Source organism: Rhipicephalus microplus, chromosome 2 (assembly GCF_043290135.1).
Source record: "Rhipicephalus microplus isolate Deutch F79 chromosome 2, USDA_Rmic, whole genome shotgun sequence".
NCBI lineage: Eukaryota > Metazoa > Arthropoda > Arachnida > Ixodida > Ixodidae > Rhipicephalus > Rhipicephalus microplus.
This window is the reverse complement of record NC_134701.1, coordinates 271,808,302-271,820,943: the sequence shown is the minus strand read 5'-3', so window position 1 is coordinate 271,820,943 and position 12,642 is coordinate 271,808,302.

Sequence of the window (12,642 nt, the reverse complement as noted above, 5' to 3'; positions counted from 1 at the left end):
AGCAAACTTTCAATGGCCAACTTTAGATTAAATTAAGGCCGACAGTCAGGAGAGTTGGTACGTATTCCTTCTTTTGAAAGTGATGCGAAGGAAGGAGGACGGATACACTGGAACTACATGAACTCGAGCACCGAATTAGTGCAGTGCCAGTTGTTTCGTCTCTTTCTGTCATGCAGTTTTTTGTGAGGCAACGTCAAACCTTATGTGTATAAAAATAAAAGCTCTACCTAAATAAGGCACCACAGCTTTTAGAGGGTCTTGCTCACAATATACTGCAAAAAGACTTATTTAGTAAGGGTTGCAGCACAAGCACGAATGTGTTAGAAGAAACAGACGAAAGTCGAACGGAACATTCCCCAGAATATGTCACGTTGCTCACGTGTGCTGTTCAAAGGTTGGCCGTTGTATATATTATCATGTGTGCTGCGAATAATAAAATTCAGTTGGTAGTCAGCGCTCGTGTTGTCCTCTTTGCCTTCCGTACCTCGACTTTGGTCTGTTTCTCCTAGCCCATTCGTGCTCGCGCTGCAACCCTTATTATCATGAATTCAAACCAACTAGCCCAAATCGCCTTTCTTCTTCAAGACTTATTTAGCACGCACCATGCCTCCTGCAAAACCTCTATTAGCTTGTCCCGTCGACAAGCGTCTACAGATTTTATCTCAGGGGTGGTGGTGGTGATAAAAGCATTTATTCTAGAAGCATGGGAGGTATGGAGGGAGAACGGCACCCAAAACTAGCAGGTGGGGTGGGGTTATAGTGTGCGCAGCTGAATTCTCAGATTTTGTTAGCCTGCTTTGTTGCAATGCATTTGTACTATGCAATATACTTTACGGAATTATCCTAATTATCGAATACTGAAGTCAGTAACAACCCTGAGGAAGGCTTGCCAGTACACTTATTAAGCTACGCACACTCGACCAACTACGCTAAAAAAAAACAGGCTTGCCAGCACGCCTCTTAAGCTACGCACCGTCGACCAACAATGTTAGGAAAACGCACTTAAGTTTTGCATGCGTATTCGTCTACAAAACTGTCCTTTTATGGTTGTCCTGATGCGACTCAAAGTAACTAAAACACACCCATGTGTGTTTTACATATGGGTCTGTATACACAGGTGTGTCTTCTCACTTTCTGGAATCATGTGCAAAGTTTCCTACATTTTGGAATGCCCTATGACACAATTCATTCCCACTATCCCTCCTACCCAATCGCTCTGGGGGGGGGGGGGGGGGGGTCAGCAATGTGGATAATTATATGCTCATTACCCTTCTCTACTCTTGCATTTCATTATTACTCTTCTTTCTCTCTGCGGTAAATATATTACATTTTCTTGGCACCATGCCAGTGCCAGCTAAACGCACCATTATTGAATTTATTTGTTATGTTCAACAACAGAAACGCAACGGAAGTTAAAGGTCTCGTGGCATGACAAAGGTTTCTGCTCCTACAGTGATTCGACCGGCAGGCCACACGCAGCACATAAATGATACAAAAAAAAATGGCAGCATATCCACGGAGTGAATGATGGAGAGTGGGGCGAAGCATTCGTCCGTTCATGCGTCCGTCTGTGTGACCGTCCATGCGCCTGTTCGTGCACCAGTCCCTGCGTTCGTTCATGCACCCGCCCCTGCGTCCGTTCATGCGTCCATCCATGCATCTGTCTGTGTGTCCGTTCGTCCATCTATTCAACACTCCAAGTCCCACCATCTCGCATCTTTTTATGATATATTCCTCATATAGAAGCACCGCCATTCAGTGGGAATTCCAAGGACTAAACGAGAGGTGGCACACGCACACTTTCTTACGCCTTGCGCTTCGGGTCTACTTCCCACCTTGAACCACCTTGAGTTCATGGTATATACTAGTTCACTGTATTCATGGCACTGCGGTCCAATGCTCGCTAAACCTTTCTAAAACCAAGGAGGTTATGCCAAGCGAGTATAACGTAGCAACCTTTTCCTGTCAGATAGTGCTCAATGTGCATGCCAGTGGCTGCTAATGTGAAATGAGAGACAGGAGGATTCACCATTTAATTTCTTACGGCTTGCGCTTCGTATCTGCTTCCCCCCTTTAACCACCTCGAATTCATTCATGGTATATACTAGTTCATTGTATTCATGGCCCTGCGGCTCAACGCTCGCTAAACCTTTCTAAAACTAAGGAGGTTACACCCAGCGAGTATAATGTAGCAACCCTTTCTTGTCCGATAGTGCTCAATGTACATGCCAATGGCTGCTAATGGGGATCGCAGCGTGCGCGTTGACTAAAAGCCGAATGCTCCTGTCTCTCATTCCCCTTTAGCAGCCATTGGCATGTACATTGAGCACTATTTTTTATTGTTAAACAAGCACAGAAGAAATCTCTCACCGGCACCATCTTGGAGGTCAAATGTTATACCTATTTCGGGTATGTGCCACTGGTGGTTACGTACTACAAGGGACGCACAAGCCACGCCATAAGGAGCTTCGCCCCTAAAATGCTTCCCATGCCACACCATTTCTTACGTAATGCCAATAAGAACAAACATGTCCCTGTAGTACAGTACATATGTCAACGATAATGCAGAGAGACAATGCAGCGAGACAGACGCGGGAACATTGTACGAAACTTACCCCTTGCGTAGCGTATCTTAATTGCGAAGCAATTCGCAGTGAACAAAATGCACCGCTATCTATCTATCTATCTATCTATCTATCTATCTATCTATCTATCTATCTATCTATCTATCTATCTATCTATCTATCTATCTATCTATCTATCTATCTATCTATTTATCTATCTATTTATCTATCCGTCCATCCGCCCGTCCATCTGATTCTCGGCCTGTTCTCGCGTTTTTTACTGTTCGCTTCCCAAGGAAGGCCTCGCAGAAAGGTGTTACCTCGACAGCTACTCGTCGTATTATTCGCATGACACCGATTCGCACAAAGCGTTGGATTCGTCGATTTTTTTTCCTTTCCTGAGGTATTGACGCAATAAGACGTTGTCATTGCATGTCACGGCTTACCGCATGAAAAAGAGACGCAACTATACGCAATATGGCGTAAGCTTTAGGATTAAGCTTGCGCGAACTGAGCGAGGTACTCGGAAAGCAAAGAGAAGTTGAGTAAGCGGCCTACCGAAGAAAAAAAAAACAGCTTCTAAAATTGATTTCAGCACAAAAAAATATCTCGACTGTCATTTTTCTTTTGCAGTTGGAAGCGGATTAAAGAGAGCACGCACGAAATGTTTCTGACGTGGGCGGGTATACCATCACTATACATGATATATACAGCCGGGAAAACATGACCGTTGCTTTACTGAGCTTTACCGCGAGGTCATTGCGTCACATTTCTTCGCCGTAAACTTGATAAACAATAACAGAGATGGGCGCATCGGCAATTTATAAAATACCGTCACCTACACGAAAAACAACCAGTGTTAGAAACTGTGTACAGTAATTACAATAAGATTTGGGTTTAACGTCCCCAAACCTCCGACATGACTATGAGGGACGCCGTTGTGGCGTGCTCCAAAATTTTCGACCATCTGGTGTTCTTTGACGTGCACTGACATTGCACAGTACTCGGGCCTCTGTCATTTCGCCTCCGCTGAATAGCGACCGCCTCAGCCGGGATCGAACTTGCGCGCGATGTTCGAGTCAGCAGCAGTGCACCGTAGACACTGATGCACTATGGCGGACAGAAACTGTGTTGATATGCCATCAAAGCTAAACATAAGCACATCTTAAAAGCAAAAAAAAAAGTGGAACAGCTAATTAATATTGTGGTCAATACATGAACGTTTAAAAAAGTCAAGGTAGTAAAAATCACATCATCCTCACCGTTAAAAAAGATTTTCACGGAGTATATTTTCATAGAGTATATTTCCCAAAGTAGTTGCAGAAAGCAACTAAAGCACTGCTACTTTACCTAAAGTCAACAAACCTGAGCGATCGCCTGTAGACTGTGTGTGCTCCCCGAGTGTGCTCGTGATTGTGTGTACCTTCTCAACCTTTCTGCAACCTCTTTTTTCTCCTTTATTCCTTCCCCAGTGCAGGGTAGCAAACCGGATGTGCGTCTGGTTAACCTCCCTGCCTTTCCTTGCATCTTTATCTCTCTCTCTCTTCTGTGAGTGATTTCTATGTTCGACGAGAAATAGATTTTGTAATAATAATAAATATCGTGGCTTTAGGTCCCAAACCCAGTTGTGCCGCGGTGGTCTAGTGGCTAAGGTACTCGGCTGCTGACCTGATGGTCGCGGGTTCAAATCCCGGCTGCGGCGGCTGCATTTCCGATGGAGGCGGAAATGTTGTAGGCCCGTGTGCTCATATTTGGATGCACGTTAAAGAACCCCAGGTGGTCAAAATTTCCGGAGCCCTCCACTACGGCGTCTCTCATAATCATATGGTGGTTTTGGGACGTTAAACCCTACATATCAATCAATCAATCAGGTCCCAAACCCATCAATCATATCAATTTCAGAGGCGCTGTAGTGAGTGGCTCCGAAAATCCCCACCACTTAGGGTTCATCAACAGGTGTGCTTGAATCTCAGTACACCACGCGTGTTTGCATTTCGTTTTTATCGAAATGTGAGCTCCACGGCCTGGATCGAAGTCACGGCGTCCGCGTCAGCCGTCAAGCATCATAGTCGCTACGCCACTGCGGCGGATGAAGGAAGGAGGCAAGGAAAGATGGGAGGAACAGGGATGATGACCAGTCTAGAGAGACTATCATGATACCATACACTGAAGATTGGGATGGGAAAGTTTGAAAGTCAGAGGCAGAGAGGAGGTCAAGGTATACGATGAAATGCTTAGATCCTATTGCGTAAAAGCTCCACCCACTTTGCTTTCACTCCAATACCCTAGAGAAGCGCAATTTCTATTAACATGGTAGTTGCACGGTAATGTGTGATTAGTGCTGGGGTGCACAAGAGAGGCCTGTCCATATAGACGCGCGCATCGTCTTTCAAAGAGCAATCAAAATGGAGGCAGTTTCCCTCCCCTTCTTTTCCATATTCTCGGTGTCCTCCCACGTTCGCTCTTCCTGGATCATCATCTCGAGGGCAACATCTCGTCTCGTCATAACGAAAACTGTGACCGCGCGAAAGTACCCCGTACAAAAGAGAGAGAGAAACATACATCACATCTGGGAAAGCAATTTGCAGCTGCAACACGAAGACAGTTCGATGACGAGCGACTTCTCTAGTTTCTTTATTAGCGATCGATAAGAGAAGGAAATGCGGTGAAGTCCCGCGTCATCTGGGCCTGCGCCATCAGATGAGTCTCCTTCAAAATGGCAGCGCTAGTGCGTGGGCGTGCACACGAGCTGCATGTATTGAGCGCCAGCACAGCTGACCATAGATACACATTGCTTCTCGGTACCCAATGCTGGCTGCCACGTGGTGCACGGCCTGTAGATTCCGCATGCGAATATATGCAGCGTAGTGGGAAGCTATATATGGAAGTTCATTTCACTGGCTTAGCTTCACTGGCGGCAAAAAGGACCTCAGAGGGGACACGACTTTACATATGCGGTATAATATTGCACATACCGGAGCTATATAAGCAGCAACTATGTGTATAAAGTTCAAATTTGAAGTGAAATGACGGCTTCTATCAATAAGTCCCGCGGTATTTACCTTCCTACACAATTCCTATCATATTTATATTCCCCTCTCGCAATTACTTAGCGTATACTCTAAGAAAAAAACGAAAAGAAGACTGTTAGCTATTCTATTTCTCGAAACCCGCCTTCCAACTTATATGACCAATTTAAAGAGACACATACTCTATCTTTAGGGTCTAACGACTTTCTGACAGGAGAATAATGAGAATTCGCGTGTCTTTTAGTCATATGAGAGACAAGGGAGGATGCACACACACAAGAAAAGAAGTTGGAGGTTTTTTTTTAAGTGTAGGGTAGGTAATCAGGCACTTTCCTGCCTAGCTTCCTGGCCTTCCACCTTTGTTTTGTTTGCTTACTTGTTATCATCCTTCCTTCTTATGAGTTCTCTTGCAAAGGTGCTTTCTTAGATCCCCTCCTCTTCTTTTGTTCGGACCTCGCTGGGGCTGCAATAGCCAATTTCGAGTCTAAAGAAGTGATTGAAAAAGCAACAAGTAAATATTGTTTTGAGAGACAACTCGTTGCTATTGAGCCTGTTAAAAAGTGTCACAGTGCAGACTAATATTGATTGGTGGCCGTACTCGGTACGTTATAGCCTACCCGTGATATCTTCACAAAAACTCGCAGCACATGCACTCGCCTGAGAGGAGTCGAAGGCGAAAGCGTATTTTTCTTTCTTCTCAGTCGATCGCCTTGATACTCGCTCACCCCTAGCGAAAGCTTTTTGTGCTTAACGGGGTTTTGCTTTGGCACGAGACACGGAGACATAGCAAGCTAGAGCATAGGTCAGCCAACTACCTCACGGGTTGACTGACTGAGGCTTGCCAGACTCATATTAAGTCGTGAGTCTGAGTGAGTAATACCTTGGTGATATCGAGTCCGAGTGATTCCAGCTGAGGTGAATTTTAGTGGTCCGGTTGGGGAAACTTTTTGCTGAGTCCTAATCGGAGTACGGCTACTTTCTGTGCAGGTGCTATTACAGCATTGTCCATAATTATCGACAGCCTACAAGGCAGTGAAAGCCCTCTTGTGTTTTTTGTGGAGGACGGGCTTGTGTGAACGCCTCTGACTTGCGGTGGAGTTATACACGCTGCAATTTATTTCACGGCCTCTCTCTCCCTTTTTAACTTCTCTTTTCTTCTCTGTCTTTCTCACTTTTTTAACCCCTTCCCTAATCCGCCAGTGTAGGGTAGCCAACCGAAAGTTTTTCTGGTTAACCTCTCTGCCTTCTCCCTTTCTGTTTGCTTCCTTTCTTCCTTCCTTCCTTAATCTGTGTTAGTCCGAAGCACAAAATACGCTTCTTCGTTGAATGTGAGCGAGCTCCACATTTTGTGCTGGCCTTTGAGGTACAGTGCGTTAATGCACACGCCCACCTTAGTGTGTACTCGTTGAAAAGAAGATGCCCTCACGCAGCCACCATTTTTTTTCTGGCGTCCCGCGTCTTTCGTCGGTTCCCTCGCACAGCGGTGAGACCACTTGAACCTAAATAAGACAGCGACGATATGGCAGACGCCGTCGGTGTCCTCTTCTTAAATCAGAGAACGCGTGCGTCAAGGCCCCCTATGGCAAGGTTTGCCTACTGTACCAAATTTGGCATTGTCTTCCTGATTGGCCCTTTGATGATCGATGATGTCATGCAGTGACATCATGTGCCGTCATTTCATGTGCCGTCCTAGTGACGTCACGAAGCCATCACACATATTGGTGATCTGTGACGTCATATCACACCACTTGTGGTGACATTTTTTTTTAATTTCTCATGTTTACGCCGACGCCCAAAAGCACCGGTGGTCAATGTTCATGCTTGATGTGGCCTCTAGAGGTCTGAATAACAAAGGTTATGTTTTGTTACATGCCATACTTGAATATGAACGTGTAACGCTTCGAAAATTATGATGAGAGTGACACAAATCAATTTAGTGGGAGGTGCAAGGCTTTTGCGAGTGCGTTGCTGACACGCTTGCGAACACTCGACTTCCTGATGTGTGCATAACGCCTGCTGCGACGAGCACGAACAGCTTTACGATCCATTAATTGCTTTTCCATGTCGCGCGATATTTGCTGTTCTTTGGAGCTACGAAAAGAAGTGTCATCGGTTTCTCACGTCTGCTTTAACTCTCATCATCTTTCTAAACCTTTCCTCACGACAGTTTCGAGCTGTATCCCTCGGCCGTATATTACAGTCTGGTGTCGTTTTGTGCTAGGCCACCAATGCTGAGCGCGAAAATAAGTTTGTTTACCTCTCTTGGAAGCTTAAGAGTTTGTCAACCAACCGTGTCTCAATTTCCCCGAGAACCGGCTGAAGCAAGTGACTGATGTGGCACGGCCACTGGATGAATAGAAGGCGTCTGTGCGCCGGATAGTTTATGGACGCTGTGGTTTTCGAGAAGTATCGTGAAAGGGTTTTAGTGTTGGTAGCAAAGTGGGCATTTAAGTGGTGCGTCTGCATGTTTACATATGTCTAAGTTGAAGGTGGATGGTGGGCTAAAAACAATCTGGTTTGGAAGCAGTTGTACTACCTTAATTAACATAGGCGTGTGCAGTGTACCCATACGGGAGGAGGGGGCAATGATGGTTTATCGCAGTGCCCCCCCCCCCTATTAAGTCAATGTATCGAGCAAACTTTGCGCCCCCCTCTTAGCTGACTAGGTGGGGGGCAGCCGTCTCCCATGCCTCCCTTGTGCGCACGCCTATGCTAATTAAGCAACATCACTGATGTGCTTTCGTTAGTTTATCACTTAAGTGCGTTTATCAGTGCAATGTTTCCGGGTCTGTTCGACTCTTATCACAGATTTCCTCGGGAGGCTATCACTCCACCAACCTTCAGCGTGTGATTCATTTGAAGCGTGAACTTGCATAGGTTGCGTGTGGACTACGTGTAAGTTAATAACGGTGCTACAAGGTGTCGGTTTATTGTACCAATGGTTTACTGAATGTGTCATTGTCCAAGGTGGTGAATAACGGGAATTATTCACCACCTTGGACAATGACATGTAACTGTTGTGTACACATGCCAGAATAAAGTATTATTCTTTTTATGTTATTATGATATTATTATTATTAGATAGACCTGTAGAAGTTTCACTGGAGCTGAGATTTCAGCCCAGGTACTACACACGCGGAGAAGTCGTGCAGTGGGTGTGAATTAACTCCACGTGATTGAAACTAATTGCGAACACTCCGCTGCGGCGGCACTCATTAATTACCGTGTTGTCTAGTGAAGTTAAGGAATCATAGCATTAATTAGGACGTGCTTAATTTTTTTTCGCCAATCTTCATATTGATCGCCTTCTTGTGGATGTGTTTCACATTCGTATTGACTGATTAGCTGAACAACTAAGATAAGTAAAGGAGATTAATTAGTGGGCTTGTTGGTGTGCAAAATACTCATAAGATAACAAACTGGCTAAGCTAAGGAGGCTTCTACGAACTATACTGACGAGTGTCACTGCCCCCACCTTGCGCTGGTGAATTTTTGAACTAGGATAGAAAATTGTGGGAGTTGAATTACGCTCACTTTTAACAGCGTGATCGAACGAAAAAACCGGACGACAAAGATGCTCTCGCGGAACGAAATATTTTACTGAAAAGCACATAAAATAAATATCGTAGCAGTTACAGTCAAGATGTACGTTTCTATACTGAGTGCTCGTATATTTATTTTAATGCGCTCTTCCATAAGAAAATCAATTCGGGCACAACGCCTGCGTCGTCAAGTCTTGTCATTGTCCCATTGCGCTAATAACAATGAACTTTTTAAGATCCTACCAATGTAATTATCCAGCACGTTCAGGTGCAAATTATTTCCCACAGCAGCATTTCTTAGTGACATGACTCGAAATACGAGAGAGATAGGTTTTTTTACAGAAAGGAAGAGAGGTCGGCCTAAGCCATAGCTTACTCTAGCCTGGTACTCTACACTGGGGAAGGGGAAAGGGGAAAAGAAAGAATAATGGATGACGATGGTGAGATAGAGAGGTGAATATGTAGTATTCTTTCTAGCTGAGACAAACTTTATAGCCGCGCATATAGTCCAGTTGCTTCCAAAAAGGTAATAACCGCTCTTATGACCACAATTGCATTGTTGTTGGTGTCTGGCCAAGGGCCCAACATGGTCTCATCAGTTAATGGCCTACTGCGATATTGTTCAGTAGAAGAAATCAGTGTTTGTCGTTCTCGTGCGTATGCTGGGCAAACACAAAATATGTGCTCAAGTGTTTCTGGCACATCACAGTGTTCACAATTAGGACCGGTGTCACTGCGACCGATGATATGTGCGTAACGTCTAGTGTACGCTACACCAAGACGAATGCGGTGGATCATACATGTGAGTTGCCGTTTCAATTTAGGAGGCATGCGGAACCTCATTTCCGGGTCCCATTTGTGAAGTCGCCGGTGTCACCGTTCCGGTTTGGTCCAGTGCTGAAGTGTGTTGCTGCGCATCACGCAGCGAAGCAGGGCGTTCGTGTCAGCTTGTGAAAACGCAACGCGTACTTCAGGAGCACTGCTTAAAGCATTTTTAGCTTCAGCGTCTGCCTCTTCGTTTCCCATGACGCCGTAATGCGCGGGAATCCACTGAATAGTGATAAGATGGTCATTTGTTGAAGCAACCTGAATAAGTTCTGCGATTTCTATTACCAAGCTGTAATACGGACCTTGCCTCATGATGCAATTAATGGTTTGCAAAGCGGGTTTGACATCACAGAAAATCGTCCAGGCACGAGGTCGCTCTCCGGAAATAAATAATACTGCCTCCTGGATTGCGACAAGCTCTCTGGTAGTTGATGTGCTTTTATAGTCCACTTTGCATCGTCGAGCGATATCCATGTCTGGGATGACAAAGGCTGTGGCGGAGGTGTTTAGCGTGGTGAACCCGTCGGTGTACACGTGCAGAGAATCACCGTACGTTGTATAAATGTGATATAGGGTCAGTTGTCTGCGGTCAACAGAAAAAAGGAGTGACTTCTTCGTACCTCCAGGTATTGTAAAACAAACAGGTGGTTTAAGCAGTATCCACGGATGCACTGCAGGGACATTCGGCGGGGAAGACCTTGATGGTATAATATTCTCATGCCGCGATATTACTCTTGAGAAACTGCACTCTGGGTGAGTGGCGGGTAGTTTTGATAGTGGGTGCTGTCTGTGTCGGCTCAGCAATCGAATGTGAACTCTAAGTGGCTCGCAGAGCATGTATACACTGATGGGACAAGCCCGAGCCTCTGCGAGTGTCCCATTTGTTGAAGTACAGCGTGGTAGACCCAAGTATCTTCAAAAGCATTGAGCTTGAACACTCTCTAGCGTCTTCACACAACTAGGTCTCATATTGGAGAGCACCGGCATGCTGCATCGAATGTATCCCACAAATAGAGCATTGTAAAGTTGAAGTAGCGATGATTCTGATGGGCCCCATCTTGCTCCTGCCACGTGGCGAAGAACGAGGGCAAAGCTCTTCAATTTAGATTTAAGTACTGCGACATGCCTCGTCCACGACAGATCTCTTTGTACGACAACCCCAAGAAACTTGTGGTGCGTCACAGCAGGTATCGCTGTCCCATTAATAAATATCGGCTATTGCGACATATGCTTGCGCGTGAACGCAAGCACAGCGCATTTGTCGATTGAAAGAGTGAGCCCCTGACGTCGTAGATATTTGTACGTGATCGTCACTGCACGCTGTAGTCGAGCTCGCAATTGCGGACGAGTAGTTCCTGATGCCCATATGCATATGTCATCAGCGTATGCAGCGATCTTCACCGTGCTGGCAAGTTCTGCTGCTAGGCCGATTATGGTGACATTGAATAGGATCGGGCTGAGAACTCCCCCTTGGGAACACCACGATGAACCTTATATCGATCGGTGTCTCTGTTACTTGTCGTCATGTAAATGGTGCAGTCCCTAAGGTAGCTAAAAATCCAAGCGTACAGCCGTCCACCGATGTCGAAATCTTCCAGTGCGTCAAGAATCGCATAATGCAGCACATTATCGTAGGCACCCTTAATGTCTAGGAAGACCGCCGCCACTAGTCTGCGTCGGCTTCTTTCCTCTTCAACGCTGGTGATCAAGTCGACCACACCATCAATAACAGATCGGCCTCTTCTGAGGCCGTTCATAAATGCAGGAAATGAGTTGTTGCTCTCTAGAAGCCACTCTAATCTTAATAGTAGCATTCTTTCCATTACATTCCCGACGCAGCTGGCTAAAGTGATTGGCCTGTAGGAGGAAAGTGCATATACGGACACTTCCCCGGCTTAAGCAATGCAATAATGCGACTGCATTTACAATTAGCTGGGACTTCTCCTGACTCCCATGAGGTGTTATAATGAGATAACAGGATATGTCGTGCTTGTGTACCAAGACGGTTGAGTGCAGCATACGTGATTCCGTCAGGTCGTGGTACCGACGAGCGTCGGGAGACAGAAATCGTAGCGTCAAAATCATGCATTGTAAAACACACATCAAGGCGCTCGTCAGACGATGGAGGCGCAATGGTAGTAAGAGGCTCATTAGTTGCAAGACCATCAGTGGTGGCCATGATGAGGCTACAGTAGTCACTGACTATCTCAACTTCTGTCCCCCCTTGATGTAGAGCAACAGCTTGAAACGGTTGACGTTGTTGGGGAGTTGTCTGCAGACCTCGTACCACCCGCCAGATATTAAATAGAGGTTGCCTAGGGTCCAGAGATCCACAGAAGTTTCTCCAACGCTGCCTGTAAATTTTGTCAAGATGCCGAAGAACATGTCGTTGAGCTCGACGACAGGCGGAAAGGTCTGAAGGCGACTTTGTTCGTCTGTATCGGTGTTCTGCATGGCGACGGATTACACAAAGGGCCTCGTATTGGGAGTAAACTGCTGATGTCTGCACCGGTAGGTTTACCTGTTTGGTTGTGTCACGCAGTGAAGAAGCAATGATGTTCTCTACTTCGGATGGATCAGTCGTGTGCTCACAGCCGGACTTGACAAATGCCTTGAACAGTATCCAGTTGGTTCGACGGATGTAGCGTGTGTGTGTGTGTGTGGCGAAACTGCCTGAAC